The 17,837-nt window shown below is 38.5% G+C and overlaps 1 protein-coding gene across 13 annotated transcripts in view; it reads right to left on the bottom strand.

Annotated features, from left to right (window-relative positions):
* The window catches only part of Ppp6r3 (protein phosphatase 6 regulatory subunit 3), a 136,453-nt gene that overhangs the window by 91,827 nt on the left and 26,789 nt on the right, over positions 1 to 17,837 (bottom strand). For 4 of the 13 annotated variants that reach the window (XM_026396525.2, XM_077797914.1, XM_077797908.1 and 1 more), the window contains one exon: positions 878 to 1,030. The exons of 8 other annotated variants lie outside the window; for them this stretch is intronic. The gene's annotated coding sequence lies outside the window, so the exon portion shown is untranslated. Of the gene's footprint in view, positions 1 to 877; positions 1,031 to 12,596; positions 12,694 to 17,837 lie in introns of all 13 variants that reach the window. One more of the 13 variants, XM_077797909.1, reaches the window with a different exon arrangement.

Consider the following 17,837-nt stretch of genomic DNA (forward strand, 5'->3'; position numbering starts at 1 on the left):
CAGCCCTGGGTTCGATTCTCAGCACCACATACAAATAAAATAAAGATGTCTATCCGCCAAAAACTAAAAAATAAATATTAAAAAAAATTCTCTCTCTCTTTAAAAAAAAAAAAGAGTCCCCAGTAGGGCAGAACTATCAGGGCTTGCTAAGTAACTGATCATCAGGAAGAAAAAGAAGCAGTAAGAAATGACTAAAACTCGCAAGGCTTGGAACTAGCAGTTCTGAAAGGCGGGGGCTTCAATGTTTGTGTCCATCTCCTTGAGATGCAACAGTCCTGATGAAGCTGGATTAAGTATGTTTGCATGACCCCACAAAGGGCTCTCTACTGTATGACTTCCTGTTAAATGCCAACTGAGCCAAATGTCAAATATGCAAAGATCATCTCTAACAAAAAGTTAAGTTCCAATAAAAAGTTTCAAAGTGGCAGCAATTAGGATCCAAATGGAGACAGGTACTGGCTAGAAATCAAAAGTCCTTTGGCTGGTATACAAGAAAACACCTACCCACCCACACACACACACACCCTGAGTGAGATGACCTGGCAGCAGTGGCCTGGGTCTCAGATCTCTACCAGCACTCTCTTCACATGCTTCTTCAGCTTGTCAGACCTGGCTGCTCCTAACTTCATACTCAGCTCAAACCCTCCTGGCATCCAGAATCCCTTGAATTCTGTAGATCTGTAGATTCCTAGATTTATGAAAGCAAACCACAGAGGCTGCTATTTAACTTCTAAAACATCATAGAACTATAATGTACACAGCTTTCAAACAGACTGTCCTAGACCTGGTTCACCTAGGTTCCAGGGTCTCCTGGAGAATATTGCTTTCCTTGTTATAATTTATGGAAGAAAACTCCTAATGATCTTAATGGTCTTACCTTTTCAAACCAAGGTTAAAAATTAAAAGAAAAGTTTTCTCTTCTGTGGCTCCTTGCCCATTACAGGTTTTCCTGGCGACAGCTGTCTTCCAATTTACCGCATTAGCAGGGTAGCAGGAATAAAGTGGGATACGGTATGAAACAGAAGCGCTCCTATTAAAAAAAAAGAAGAAGAAGAAGAGGAGGAAGCAGCAGCAGCAGCAATAACCACATATGTTCTCTTTTGGTCTGATGATAACTGCCAATAAAAGACACTGGCTCAGGGTTTTGATTCCCATAGAACTATACTTCAGAGAATTAAAAGGTTGTACTTAATTGAAATTTTTCTATGTGAACAAAGGAAAAAGGTTCTGTCATCTTCCTACCCAGGCTTTTTCAGCCCACACTGAGCAATAACCCAGAACTAAGTACAGATACTATGGCAGCACTATCAATAAGTGAAGAAGAAAACACATACCCTTATCTTTATTTTATGAAAACATTAGTGACATTCTTATCCCACATAAGGTTGGCTATGAAGTCACCATACTTTAAAACAATAAAACAGAGTTTAAAAGAATTTTCCTTTACATGCCCCGCAACTAATATAACAATTACATCTTTTATCAGGAGTAGAACATTAAGATCATTGTCCAGCTGTAGACAAATCCCATTCTCAATCAACCAAATATTACAGAGAGAGGGAATATAAATTATTTTACAAGGCATTTCATATACAACTTAGCATTACAGAAAGATTCAAACTGTGAAAACTATATTTATTAGAAGTCCTCTAAGATGAAGTCTATAAGGCAACTTGAAAAATGCTGTTCATCTAATGCCTTTCTTCCATAAAACTTACACTACATTCTCATCTCAACTCCAAACTTCCTCTCAAGATAAGCAGAAACAATGCTAAATACTTGTTAAGACAAACAAAATGAACTAACAAAACCAAAAACAAACATAGGTGAAAATGAAAAGAAGTATATTTAATTCTAAAAATAAAACATTTTAGCCAGATGTGATAGCTTCAACTCGGGAAGCTGAAGCAGGAGTATCTCAAGTTTAAGGCCAACCTCAGTAACTTAGCGAGACCCTGTCTCAAAAAAGCACTGGGGATATAGCTCAGTGGTAAAGCACCCTTGGGTTCAACCCCCCAATACCAACAACCAACCAACCAATCAACCAAACCAACCATTTTACCAGTTATGTGATTTTCAAACATACATTTGGAAAAGTTGAATTTCTGGAAAATAGAATTTCTGTTTAAAATTCTAAGAAAATATCTACGATGCACTGATGGAGCCCTCAGACAACAAATTTACAGTAGGATAAACATGTACTATTGCGTGGTATAACTCTATGGAAGAGTGCCACCCTAGCAAGTGAAAGATCCTGGGTTCTGATCCCAGTCTCACCATCCCAAAACAAACAAGACCATTACTGTCATAGGTAATTCATGATAGTCATTCTGTGTTAGGGTTCTAGATCCCTTTAAGAATCTGATAAAGTTATGTACTTCCCAAAATGCCCACATGCACAAAATTTGGTGTTTAAATTTGCATGGTTCCAGGACCTTCAAAGAGCCAATTTGCAATCATTTCTTACACTGCTCACAACCATCCACATTGCCCACTTGCAGGCTGATCCAATCACAGGCTCCTAGCAGAGTGTTGTCAGCATGGTGGTCCACACTCCCAGAGATGGCAAAAGAAAACCCAGCTATCAAACTCTTCCCCTCCATTGTGAATACAGGGCTGACCTATGCTAAGACATAATCTACTCTTCTGGAAAAGGGGTCTGTAAATTGCTCATAGTTTATTCACTTAAGACTAATAAAGGAAACACTAGGTCTACATCATTCATGCTAAGAAACTGCTCATTCTAAAATGTAAAAGTATGCAAATGCATAATAGGGACCCCTGGGTAAAGAATGAATAAAGAGCTTATATAAGTTCTAAACTCTAGCAAAGGACTGTTTCTGTCATTTGGTTGTTTGCTTGTTTTCTTTTCTTAAAGGCATAATCCATAAAGACTAGGAGAAGACAACAAAATTAGAGGGGACCTAGAAAGTAAGAGAAGTAGTACTGACGAAAGTTATTTAGTGGTTTCTTAAATCTCACCCTCTCCTGACTTCCCACACCAGCAGAGGAACACAGGCTGAAAGACCATTCTCCAAACTGGGAGATCCCTGCCCAGCTGGGAGTGGGCTTGTCACGTGTGAACCACAGAGCAAAGGCTTAGACATGGTCCCATGGCACCAAACCCAAGGTGTCAATGCTGTCACCGTCAAGCCAGTGAGCCTTACCCAAGAATGGAGCTTCCAATCAGCCACTCAAAAAGCCTCTTGACTCAGATGTGTCACTGAAGTCACTGCCTTAACTCCTGTACCTCCTGCCCCCCGAGACACATGAGGGTTACTACAGCCATTGCAGCCCCTTGCTTTCACTCACTCACTCACACACACTCCTTCATCTCAGCTGTGGGCTGAACCCAGACTCTGCATCCCCAGCAGGTGCTTTGTCACTGAGCTATGCCCTTTACCCTCACAGCCTCCAAAGTCTATTTCCCAGGAGCAGGGTATTCTCTCACATAGCTACTGAGGCCACAAAATCAGGAATTTAATGGGATTTAACATGTAGACTGTTGAATAGGGACTACACAGTCCATAGTCCTCTGGCCTATACTGATGCCACGGCTCTTTCCTTCCTCATCTCACACAGTTCTTCAGCAATTCTCTCCTTCATTTCACTAGCATCTGTAAAGAATAAAGGTTATGCATTTCTCACAGGAAACGCTACAGAAACCAAGCTTTGTTTCCATACCACCCATTACCAGTGGTAATTTTGACCACTTGGTAAGATATTTGCCAGATTTCTTCACTTTAAAGTAAGCATTTTTCCTTAGTTAAGTGTTCTGTAGGAAGACACTTACAGACTGAGTTCTTAGAACATTCATCCAGTAGTTTTATTCCTCCTGGCAACAAACACCACAACAACACGAAGGGGCACTTGCAGTCTACTGCTCCTTCTGCATGTACTGGGTGTCATTCGAACTTCAGAAAGATGCTTTCCTAACTCCCCACTTTCTTTCTTTCCTGACTTCAGTATCAGTATGCATTCAAAGATTCTTATTTATTAGCATCGTTATTTATTCTTATGTTCAAGTTGCCCCAGATTTGGCTTGTGGGAGCCCTTTCAAGCAGGCTCATGTGTGCTATTCATACTTCTCTAGCACTTTCTTATTTCCTTTCATAACAACATGTTCCGGATTCCTTCTGTACATTCTCTGCCACAGCTTTGAAATCAGCCATTTCTCCAAGGAGTTCCAGTTCCTTTAATAGAGGATGTTACATAGAAATGAAGAACTAACAGCTAAGTATGCCCACAAAAGCAGGAACTGTCAACTTTTTCAACCCAGGTGTTGTCACTTTTTCTGCCATTTTTATAGCAGATAACACTGAGAAAGAATTACATACACCTCCAGAAAGCTTCTATCATGAAAAGCAACAAAACAAACAGAAAATTGGAAGAAAAAAGTAATTCATGAGAGAACAAAAAAATAATATTTGATACCCTTAGATAAATATAGAGGATACTATTTAAAAAGGTAAAAAGATGAAAGAGCCCTAGAAATTTTAAAAATTTCACAGAAAAAATTAAGAACTGAATCAAAAGATTGGAAGATAAAAAAGAGAACAGAAAAACAGATCAGAGGAAAATTGAAGAAATAATTCCCCAAAGTTCCTGAAACAGACTCACACCAAGAAACATCCCCCATGAAATTTCTAACCCAAGGCATAAAGAAGAGACCGGGTCTTCCCATAAGAAGAAGAAAAAAATCTGAATAGTTTCAGATTTCTCAAAAACAAAATAGAACAAAGATAATGAAGGTACAGGAGTGAAGCTCAGTGGTGGTGCTTGCCCAAGGCCTTGGGGTTCCATCCTCAACACCAAAAAAAAGAAAAAGAAAAATAATAAGTGTCTGCAAGGATGCGCAAAAAAAAAAAAAAAAAAAAAATCAGAAACCTTGTGTGCTGTTGGTAGAAAAGTAAAATAAAAATGAAACACCTACTGTGGAAAGCAGTATGTTGACTGCTTAAAGAATTAAAGATAGAATTACCAAACAAAAATTTTGCTATATGACCTAGCAATTCCATTTCTGATTCTATACTCTAAAAGAACTGAAAGCAGGATCTCAGAGATATTTGTGCACCTATGTTCACACTGCATTATTCACAATAGCTAAACATGGGAGCAACCCAAGCATGTGTTAGCACTGGACAAGTGCTTTTCAATTCTAGTATTAGTTACTATCCTTACTCAGTTTAGGAAAAAAGGCAGTAATGATCTGCTCTCTATGCTATTTTGTAAGTTTTAATATAAACCCCCAAATATCCCGGCTAGTACAAATTCAAATTAAGCCACAGCTGCCATATATGAGAACACATTTTCTCATTATGTCATATGTCACACATGACTACAAATGAACACTCAGTTAAAGACAGGCGATGGACCAAAGCAAGGAACCCTACTTCTTACTAGCATCAGGAATCCCTATGCCAGACCATCCTGATCAGTGTCATCTTAATGTGGATCCCAACCATCCCATGCTACAAGTGTCCTCATACGTGTTCTTGAAAACACTCAAGTTGGGGCTGGGGGATGTGGCTCAAGCGGTAGTGCGCTCGCCTGGCATGCATGCACGTACAAACAAAGATGTTGTGTCCGCCAATAACTAAAAAGAAATAAATATTTTTTAAAAATTCTGGAAAAACACTCAAGTCTTAAAAGATCAAAGATAACAGGGAGGGAAGATAATCCATCTTTATGAAGGCCTGGTCACCATTTTGTCTTCAATGCCTAGCACACTGTTAATTTAAAAAAAAAATAAAACAAAATAAATTTAAACATTTTTAATTGTAGATGGACATAACTACAGAAATATAAAAAAAATGAAGGTGTTATCAGTGGACCTTTATTTTTCTATTTATTTATATGTGGTGCTGAAAATTGATCCAGAGCCTTACATATGTCAGGCAAGTACTCTGGCGAGGAGCTAGAAACCCAGCCCCAATACCTTTATTTATTTATTTTTACACGATTCTGAGGATCCAACCCAGTGCTGCACACATACTAGGTAAGTGTCCTGGCACTGAGCTACAACCCCAGCCCTCATCCACAAAATTTTGAATACAAAAATCATCAAAAATGATTTGCACAGCTGGGCATATTGGTGAACCCCTGTAATATCAGCACTTGAGAGCTGAGGCCGGATGATTACAAGTTTGAGGCCAGCCTAGACAACTTAGTGAGACTGTCATAAAACAAAATTTAAAAGGGCTGGGGGTATGGTTCACTGCTTGCTTAGCATGTGAGACTCTGGATTCAATCCCCAATACTGCAAAACTAAAATTTTTTAAAAATGTAATCGTACAAACATCCATATTTGGGAGATACAACCTAGACAAATTAAACTTCCATGTCTTCAGCAGAATCTTCCAACAAAATAAAATTGGTAACACTATCAGCCAATTTTGGAAACACCAACAAAAAGCCCAGTAGAACATGGCGGCACATGTCTGTGATCCCAGCTATTCCCAAAACAACAGGATGGAAAATTCAAAGTCATTCTCTGCAATTTAGCAAGACTCCATTTCAAAATAAAAGTAAAAAAGGGCTGGATATATAGCTCAGTGGTAACAAGCCCCTGGATTCAATCCCTAGTACTACCAAAAATAAAAATAAAAAGTGGGGGCTTGGGGGAAGAAACATCAAGACAAGAATGCCAAGGTTTCTAAACCATTCATCAAAAACCACCATATCAAATCAGTGGGAGGGAAGACGAAAGTAAAGGGGAAGAGAATGGAGAATAAAATTTATCAAATTATGTTATGTGCATATATAAATTTGGCATAATGAATCACACTATTATATATAATTATAATGCACCATAAATTTTTTAAATCATCAGACCAAGAATGTAAAAATACTTCTGTATAAAGTTCAGAACATCCATGGTATATCCATACTGCCACATTCTGAAGGTAATGTCCTATATGTAAAGTACTCTAAGGACGGACTTTGACACCTGGTTTGTTGTTCAATTTTATTTTATTGGACTGTCTGGCTATGCAACCTAATGGACACTCCAATTACTGCAGGCATACTTGAAGATCTAAACTGGTATTAAAATGGAGCCAAGTTGGGCTCAGCAGTAAAGCGCTCGCCTAGTACATGTGAAGCCCTGGATTTGATCCTAAGCACCACATAAAAAAATAAAATAAAATAAAGGTATTGTGTCCAACTAAACTAAAATATATTTTTTTAAAAATGGAGCCAAGTCATAAACAGAAAAATTAGCATCCAAAGTAAAAGCCCAGAGAACCACCTTTGCCTGCTGTAACAACAATGGGCAAGGGTGCACAGCATGATACAAATGACAACACACCCTCAATCACCAAGCTATATATGTTGGTTCAGCTGAGGTACACACTCAAATTTTATTTGAGGTGAAAGCTGAAACTTTTATAATCCAGAGAACAATAGTCAAGAAAGACACCAAAAATAGTCAAGAAAGACACCATACGGCATCTTGGCAACCAAATGATCAGAGATAAAAGTAGAGAGACTGCTGGGAGTGGGGTGATGACAGAGGGTATAAAGCCTCCATTAGACAGAGGGGACACATTTCCTTCTTTGAGATAGCATATGCCATAGTGAACACAATAAACGGTAACTTACATTTAAAAATCACTGTTTCAAATATTCTCAAACACAAAAAGTACTAAGTGTTGAGAAGATGAATATATTAGTTAATGTGCTTAATTACTCCACAGCATATTACTAAATCATAACATCACTTTGTATCCATAAACATATACAATTATAATTTATCAGTGGACCTTTATTTGTCAATTGATAGCTAAATAACATTAAAATTTTCATATGTCCTTAAAAAAAAATGGGTGAAACATTGACAAAGAGAGACCCAAGTCAAACCAGCTATATTAACATCACAAACTCAAGAGTTCAGTTTTTGCTCCTGGTTTTGAACATGATCTTTGACAATTTAGCCACAATCATATGCCTTGGTATGCACATTAACATTCTAAAATTCTCAGAGATACACACACACACACACACATAAATAATTACTCTAGACTTGAGCTGTCTAATTCAGTACCTACTCACCACACCACACATAGTAAATGAGCACCTCAAAGGTGAGGTGAAGTAAGTAAGGAACTGAATTTTAAAATTGGTTTATTTTTAACTATTCACATTAAATAGCCACACTGATAGCTCATCTAAAATACATAATCATATAAAGTCTACTATTTATCACTGCTCTGACTCATATAAAAACTAAACACCGGGCGGGGTACAATGGCCTGTAATCCCAGTGGCTTAGGAGGCTGAGGCAGGAGGATCGCAAGTTCAAAGCCAGCCTCAGTAAAAGCAAGGCACTAAGCAACTCAGTGAGACCCTGTCTCTTAAAATATATATATACACTAGGGCTGGGGATGTGGCTCAGTGGTGTCCTGAAGTTCAATCCCTAGTAAACCACCCCCCCCCAAAAAAAAAAACTAAGCACAAAATAAATGTTTATGTTCTATAATCCCAGACAAGGAAGTTCACATCTCTAGAGGTCTCAATTTTTCTCAAAAAAAATATTAATAATAATAATAAAGTTCAACTATACCTCCACAATTCTGAATGAACTAGTGTATTATATAAAGTAATAATCTTCACTGTAAGAGTGGCAGTGTAATTAAAACCACATTTTCCTTAAAATGATTGTAGGTACTTTAACCTGACAATATAAAGATATCATCCCTCCACACATCACCCAACTTAATGGTGAGTAGATACTGAATTAGATAGTTCAGTCAATATGTGTGTGGCAAGTCATCTCTCTCTCTGAACTTGTTTTCTTACCTGTAAAATGGGAGATTTAAACCAAATGATTACTTAACACATGCAAATCTTAAAATTATTCATTCTTACAGATCTAAGAAGTAAAAAACTACAAAGGAAACCAGAATACTCAAAGAAATAAAGAAAAAAATTAATCCATCAACACTATAGCCTCAAATTCTTAAGTTAATCAAAATCTGAACAGTGGAAAGTTCCAATGATAGAGAATTTAAAGTTGTAGAATATCAATGTACTCTGTTGGGAAACTGGTTTGGTCTATTTGGATGTGCCTAGGTTTTCTTTCTTCTTCCTTCATTTTTTTTTTTTTTTTTTTTTGCTTTAGTCCACACATAAATACACTGCTATCTTTAAAGAAGACCAAACTGCACAAAGGTCAGCAGAGCCAGAATCCTGTGCTCACAGAGGCCTGAGTTGTTCCTTTCCCCCCACACCAGTGAGCTGACGGATAAAGTCTGCCCCTGACACTGGGTGCAGGATAATCCCCATTGCAACATCCAGGTTCTCAAATAGCATCAGACACTTGCTTACTTCATCACTGAGTCAAACCAAGCAAAACCTGATGCTCTCTTGATGTGGCTATAGATTCAGTAAGATAAAGCCCGTAGCTATTCCACATCTCCCTTTCCTGTACTGTGTAACTGATACAAATATACAACAGCAGAATCCCCTGAAAACCATCTTAACAAGTACCTGAGAAAGGAATGTGGACCAATGATTTATGTACAAAGTGCTAAAAGGTAGAAGGGTCAAGCAAAAACGACTAACAAGCTTAACACACCTCATTTCAAAGACACACTGCTACAGAGCTTCTGTGGCCTATATCAGACCCACCAGTATGCTTCTCAATCTCTAAAACAGGGGAGGGGAATCACCCTCAAAAAACTTGATTTATAGCATGATAGAAAAGACTCCAAAAATCATTTTGCAAAGAAGATATGTTTTACATTGGGTGTACTTTCCTTTGTTTTACTGCTGGCTAAACCAGGCCACCACTGACAACCATTCACTTTTTAATTTTCACTATTATAAAAAATGCCAGAGTTCCCAGAAGCGGAATCACTGGATAAGAGGATATGCACTTCTCATGAGTTGCATGAGGCCAATCGGCTCTTCATGGAGGGCACACAAGCCACATTCCCATCAGCAATATGCAAACACCTGGTCCCACACCCACAGCAATGACATCTTGCTTTACTCCTATGGGTGAGGCCAGGCATTGTCCATGTGTTTGAGGGCCACTTCACTTTTCTGCCAACTGTGCTTATGCCCTTTGTCCACTTTTCTACTAGACTGGTCTTCTCAATGATTTGTAGTGGTTACTTAAAAATAAGAAAATGAGCTCTTTGTCTGACAGTATTCCCGCTTCAGCTCACTACAATCTGGACCTTTCTATACCATCAACTCAAACAGCTCTTTTAAGTCACTAATGACCTTCAGATGGGCTAAATCCAAATGAAACTCTTCTGTCTGCTTCTTAACCTCACTCACAGCAAGATTCACTGCAGTCCTCTCTAGATTCTCCTTATTAAACATCACCCTGGCTGGCTCCTCTGAACAGCCACTCTCTTGGTTTCTCTCTGACCACTTCTCAGTCTCCTTGCCTGGAGGGTCCCTCTTCTCCTCTCCACAACTGATAATCTAGGGACTGTGAATATTTCCTGCAGACTCCCTAAAGCTGACCAGGATATGGCCAATCCCTAGGATACTCTTCCAAGTTGGCTGGGAATAAATTCACATCATTTACTCACAGTTTCCCCAGCAATAAAACAAACTCTGGGGAGACTAAAAACATGGTTGTTGTTTTTTTAAGTAAATGAAGTCATTTCTATGATACACACACACACACACACACACACACACACACACACACACCCCTCTATGAACACAACTGAGATCCAAATTTATCAAGCTAGTAGTTTGAAGTCTCTGCACTTCACTCACAGGTACCCAGTTACTAGAGACTTTCCCCTTCAATGTCACACAAGCATATCATATTTAATATCACCAAAGAGAACCTAGGCTCTTATCACACATTGTCCACCCAACTAAACCTTTCCTTCAACAAGTTTTCCCCATCTCAGGAAAAGGCACGCCCCAAGTATGAAAGACAGTTTGGAGAGCAGCCCTGGTTCCTCTTTTGGTTCACCTTCCTCTTATCTCTGTTCTCCTTTCATTCCCTCCAAGCCACTTTCTACTTGGGTGCTTAATCAGACAGCAATAATGATGATGACAACAGTCTGATCTACTGTCGCAGTCACATAAGGCTTCTGAGCACTTGAAACCTGACTAATTTGAATTGAGATGTGCTATGAATATAAAACATGCAGAGTATTTCAAAGACTAAGAAAGATAGTGAAAATGTCTCATTAATTTCTTCATATTGATTACATGCTGAAATGATATTTTGGGTATACTGGAATAAACAATATATATAAAATTAAAATTACTTTTTACCCTCTATTTTTTTCATGTGACAACTAGAAAATTTAAGATTATGTATGCAACTTGTATTGTATCTCTACTGACACTGCCCTGAGCATTTCACTGCATCCTTCACCAGCATCTTGTCCACCTTCGTTAACCAGGTATGACCAAAGCACAGAAAGCACTGCGCCTGGCAATGGGTGGGCACCTAGATGTTTGCCAACTGAAGTAAAGGCCAAAGTTGATGTCATTTATATATACTCACATAAAAGCAAAACACTAAAAATTTAATTAAGTTGAATAATACTTTTAATACAAAACTGGAATTAAGAAAACATTTGGATATACATACCCTTAAAGAAATAACATCTGCTTCTTTAATGTTCATGCTAAACACCCTGTCATTAATTTTTCTAAATTTTCATCACAGAAGTTTCCTTTGGATAGACAGACATTGAGAACACCTAGAAATCTAAGATGGCCGGAAAAGAACTTAAGAATATTGAACCATCAATCCTTAAAACACTGATCATAAACTCTAAACAGCAGTAAGAGGTCATCAACTCTAAACAGATGACAAACAGGCAAAGTTTGTTGTTTAGCTGACAAGACTTGGACCACGCCAGGTCCAGGCAGGAAGATCCCTTGAGTCCAGGAATGTGACACCAGTCTGGACAACACAGTAAGTCTTCATCTTAAAAGAAAAAGGAAGAAGAGACCCTGCTGACTAGGCCTTGCACCACTTTAAACAACCAAAGAGGGCGTACCTCACTCAAAATGAAAAGTTTAGTGTTCTCCCTACAGAAAATGCACTGATACATGGCCTTGAAAAGGGACCAAAAACAATGTGGAAACTGCATTCCAAAATGAAGAGCTGGCATCTTAAGTATAGACCAACTCAGATCTAAATGAATTTCAACGTGATTTAGATTGGAAGCCCTTAAAAATTTTCAGTTTGGCTACACATTCCATCTCTGGAGCAAGATCACAACCAAAGAAGCAACATCAGTTTAAGAAATCTCCTCAAGTAGTGGTCAGTGACACACACCTGCAATACCAGCTGCTCAGAAGGCTGAGGCAAGAGGATCACAAGCTGGAGGCCAGCCTGGGCAACTTAGTAAGAACCTGTCTCAATAAAAAATAAAAAGGGCTAAGGTGTAGCTTAGTGGTTCAGGTCTCAGTACGGGAGGGATGGAGGACAGACTGACTTTCTCAAGACCCAACTATTAGTATACAAGAAACAGAGGTCAGAGAACACTGTGGAAACAACACCACAGAACAGTCAAGGTTTCCATAAACACATAGTAAGGAGCAGGGCAAGAATGGGGAAACTCCAGATTTTTAAAAAATGGGTCAGATGTGATGGTGCATACCTGTAATCCCAGCAGCTGGGGAGGCTGAGACAGGAGGATCACAAATTCAAAGCCAGCCTCAGCAATGGCGAGGTGCTAAGCAACTCAGATCCTGTCTCTAAATAAAAACAAAATAGGGTTGGGAATGTGGCTCACTAGTCGAGTACCCCTACCCCCCAATTCAATCCCTGGTACCACACACCCCCCCAAAAAAAAACTTTTCAAATAAAAAGTGGGTAGGCCTTATTTGGATGCTAATTTGCCTAAAATAGAAATCTGATGTTTGAGACTACTGTGAATTTCAACTCTTACTAGGTATTGAACAATATAAAACTGCATAAAACAATATAAAACTTTAATATAAAACTGGCTGAAACAGCTACTAAAAGTAAAACTGGAGTAATTTTTCCCATCATAGATATCAAAAGGTGTTAAAATCTATACAACCTTTTTTCTTTCTTTCTTGTTTTTCTTTTTATGTACCAGGGACTGAACCCGGGTGCTCTTAACCACCAAGACACATCCCCAGACCTTTTTATTTTTTGTTTTGAGATAGGGTCTTGCTAAGTTGCTAAGGCTGGCTCTGAACTTGTGGTCCTTCTTCCTCAGCCTCCTGTGGCTCTATACAACCTTTGACACATAAATTCTTCTACTCTGAGTCCATATTAAAGTGCTTACCTTGAGTATAAAGTCACATATAACAACGTCCAGAGTTTATAACAGAAAATCAGAGAAAAGTCTATGGAGAACACAGGATACTATGGGGAGCATAACAGAGCAAACAATCCAGGTCACTCATGAACACCTGCACCTCAGTATCTCATAATAAGTAACAATAACAATGAATGTATCTGAAGTTATTTATGCAAAGAAACAAAGCCACTTGAAAATGACCTCAAAACTCTTAGAAGGAGGTCTGGGATTGTTGCTCAGTAGTAGTGTGCTTGCCTAGCATGTGTGAGGCACTGGGTTCGATCCTCAGCACTGCGTATAAATAAATGTTAAAATAAAGTTCCATCAACATCTAAAAAATATATTTAAAAAAAAAAAAACTCCTAGAAGAAAACATGAACTAAAATTGCAGCTTTGGATTTGGCAAAGCCTCCTTAAATATGACACCAAAGAGACAAAAGAAAAATAATGCATAAATGTGTACTTTATTAAGTTATATTGTTTTTTGCTTCAATGACATCACCAAGAATTGAAAAATGCCCGGCACAGTGGTACATGCCTGTAATCCCAGCAACTCAGGAGACTGAGGCAGGAGGATTCTAAGTTTGAGGCCAATCTCAGCAACTTAGGAAGGTCCTAAGCAACTTAGTGAGATCCTACCGCAAAATAAAAAATTAAAAAGACTGGAGATGTACCTTAGTGGTAAGCACCCCTCCAGTAACAAAAAAAAGGGGGGGGGGTGAGACAACTCAAGGTGGAGAAAATACTTACAAATCACAACTGATAAAAATTAGTGCACAAAGTATTAAAAGAAACTCTTGCAACCCAACAATAAATACAACCCAGTTTTTTAAATGGGCAAATAATTTAAGTAGACATTCCTCCAAAGACAGAAAAACAGTCAATAAGTATAACAAAAAAAGATCCTCAATCACTAGCCTTCAGGGAAATACAAATCAAAAACCACAATGACAACACTTCAGACACTATTATCAAAAGACACACAATAACAAGTGTTGGTACTTTATGGAGAGAATGAATCCTCATTCTCCGGTGGGAATGTAAAATGGTGCAGCTACTCCAGAGAACAATCTAGTATTTTCACAAAAGGTTAAATATAGCTACCATAACTGAACAATTCCATTCATTCATATATGTATATACTCAAGAGAAATGAAGACATATGATGACAGGAACTTTGTACACGAATGTTCACACCAGCACTATTCATAAAAGCTAAAAAATCACAAATATCCACCAACTGATGAATGAATAAACAAAAGGCAAGGTTTCCATACAATGGGTATTATTTGGCACCAAAAAAAAAAGGAGGGAAATAGAAGATGTACTAATACATGCTACCACACAGATAAATCTTAAAAATATTGATAGTGTTAATAGGCTAGTCACAAACGACCACATACTACATGATTCCATTATATGAAATGTCCAGAACAAATACGTAAAACACAAAGTAGCCGGGTGCAATGGCTCACACCTGTAATCCCAGCGGCTTAGAAGATAGCGAGTTCAAAGCCAGCCTCACCAAAAGCAAGGCACAAAGCAACACAGTGGGACCCTGTGAGCTGGGAATATGGCTCAGTGATCAAGTGCCCTTGAGTCCAATCCCCCTTGCTCAAAAACAAAAAAAAAAAAAAAAAGTATATTAGTGGTTACCTCTAGGGCTGGGAAGACAGAGAGAAATAGGAGTGTAAAGAGTACAAGGTTTCTTTTCAGAGTAATGAAAACATTTTAGGATAGGGGCTGGAGTTGTAGCTCAGCTGTAAGGCACCAGTGAGGTGCTGGGTTCAATCCTCAACAACACACAAAAATCAGTAAAGGCATTGTGTGCATATACAAGTTGAAAAAAAATTGGGAAAAAAAAAACATTCTAGGAGACTGGAAACAGTTGCACAAATCTGTGAATATACTAAGAAACATCAAATTGTATGCTTTGAGCAGGTGAACTCTATAGCATGTGTATTATTTCTCAATAAAAGGATGATACAATCTATATTTACAAAGAAGCTAAGAAATGTTTGTTTTTTAAGGACTTCAGCATCTGAACTTCGCTTTACCAAATGAAGTCACACATTTTCACTGGAACGTCACAATAATCATGTAAGTTCTTTTTTTTTGGTGGGGGGGGCAACAATCTGAGTTACAGAGATATTAACTGACCCAGATATTAGAAGAAATGGCTGTCAGGACTCTGAAATGGCACACTTCTTTCTCCATAGTGGTGCCTCCCAAAATATTAAAAGTAAACCCTATACCACAGGTGGAGCTACACAACAGCTACTATTATTTACAGGGGACCTCATATGTGCCAGGCAGTTCTTTAACATTTTTGTACCTGGCACATTCCAGGCACTTAAACATTTGTTGAATAAATCTGATTTATCTCCTGTAATAGTTGAAAACACCAAGTCTAAGAAATCAACTAATTAAAGCATTATTACATGGCAACAAACTTTTCTGATAAAAAATTTGTTTGGGAGGACTTGTGAAATGTACACACAAGAGGGGAGTGATGATAAAGTACAGGAATGAAAATGAAGCCCTTTCAAAACCCCAGAGGGTCACTTTTAGTGCCCAGTGGGAACAATGAAACAGTTGAAACTTGGCAACAGTCCAACAATCTGAACACACCACTCTTCCAAGGAGAAACCAAATGAAAGCCAACACCTGAAAATGTTTAGCATTTCACTAATTATTCATTAGTAGTCTTAGTGAAAAATCCACAGGTATTAATATCCAGGGATTTAGCAAACAAACCACAAAGAGTTAAAAAACTAATTAATATTGAGAGGGAAGTATGGGACCACGGTACATTCATCTACTGCTGATACACTGTACATACACGGTACAGGGGTAGTAGTTTTTTAAAAAGCAGTATGATACACAAGATTTAAAAATAAAAATACCTCATGGTGTTTATAAAGAAATTTATCAAAAAAGAAACTGGGGGGCTGGGGTTGCAGCTCAGCTGTAGAGCACCCGCCTAGCATTTGTGAGGTGAGGCGCTGGGTTCAATCTTCAGCACAACATAAAAATAAATAAATAAAGGTATTGTTCCAGCTACAACTAAAAATATATATATTAAAAAAAACTGTTTTACCAAGGATAAGTAGTAATGGATATACATCCATAATCCATGTATGATGAACTATGTATGAACATTACGTGAACTATTAGATAATCTTCATAATAACTCTTACCATGCAAGACAGGATACTGAAACTAAGAGATCAAAAAACTAGTATTTAGCAGCACTGGGATTCAAGTTCAGCAGCACTTAACACTACTTTACTAGGGTCGTAACTGACTGGGAATACAATGAGCATGGGTAGAAACACTAAGAAGAAGAGAGAAGACCATCAGGGCTCATGACAGATGTGAGCATCATAGGTACACATGTGCAGTTGAAAGCAGAGCTCTCCCAAGGGGTAGTGTGGAAAATAAGAAAAGCTGAAGAACAAAATGTGAAAGGGGCCAGGAACAAAATTAAAGAGAAGTCAAAAATGGTAGGCAGGAAAATATAGCATCACAGAACTTGGAAATTAGACAAAGAAAACTCTTTCCTGGATTTTGCTACCAGAAATATTTAAGCAACCAATAGTGCTTTGAATACCTTTGTACAGTTCACATGTACATCAAAAAGATGCACTAATGTGGACAAATTGGCACCCCAATGCACTGGGAAAGTAAAGTAGACCAGTTGTTACAGAAAAAGTTTGACAATTCCTCAAAAAGGGGGAAAAAGATTGCAATATAATCTAGCTGTTTCACTTATGGGGATATACCTCCCAAAAGGGATATGTGCATATCCATGTTCACAGCAATCTTTCCCTGCTACCCAAAAGACAGAAGCACTGTGGTGTCATCAATGAATGAATAGGTCAGCGCGCGCGCGCGCGCACACACACACACACACACACACACACAATGGAATATAATTGAAACTTAAAAAGGGAAGCTATTCTGGCATATGCTGCAACATGGAGCAAACACTAAAGACATGCTTGAAGCCAGTCACAAAGGACAAATACTGCATGATTCCACTTACATGAGGTACTTAAAATAGTCAGATTCCTAAACAGACTGAGTGGTGGTTGCCAGCAACTGGGTGGAAAGGGCAATGAGGAGTCAGTGTTCACTGGGTATGGACCTTCAGTTTGGGAAGATGAAAACCATCCTGGAGTTGGGTGGCAGTACAGTGTAAATGAACTATAATTAACTGCTGGAGGCTATAATGAACCGCGTGCACAACTTAGGGTTAAAAACTCCAGGGGAGACCCAGTGACAGAAGGTCCCCATGCTTTTACCTCCAGGAGAAAGGTCACCTTTTGCTTTTGGCAGGGAAAGGGGAAAAGGAAACAGTATGGAATATGGTTCTAGAGCACTGAAATATACCAGAGCATTTTGTTTTTAACAAGACCTGTTCTCAAGAAAATGATTTTGTAGCTGTGAATAAGAACAGTGGTGCATACCTGTAGTCCAGCTACTTAGGTGGCTGAGGTAGGAAGATCAGGAGCCCAGGAGTTCAAGGGCAGCCTGAGCAACATGGCAAGGCCCCATCTCAAGGAG

The sequence above is a fragment of the Urocitellus parryii genome, chromosome 4, assembly GCF_045843805.1.
Source record: "Urocitellus parryii isolate mUroPar1 chromosome 4, mUroPar1.hap1, whole genome shotgun sequence".
Lineage (NCBI taxonomy): Eukaryota > Metazoa > Chordata > Mammalia > Rodentia > Sciuridae > Urocitellus > Urocitellus parryii.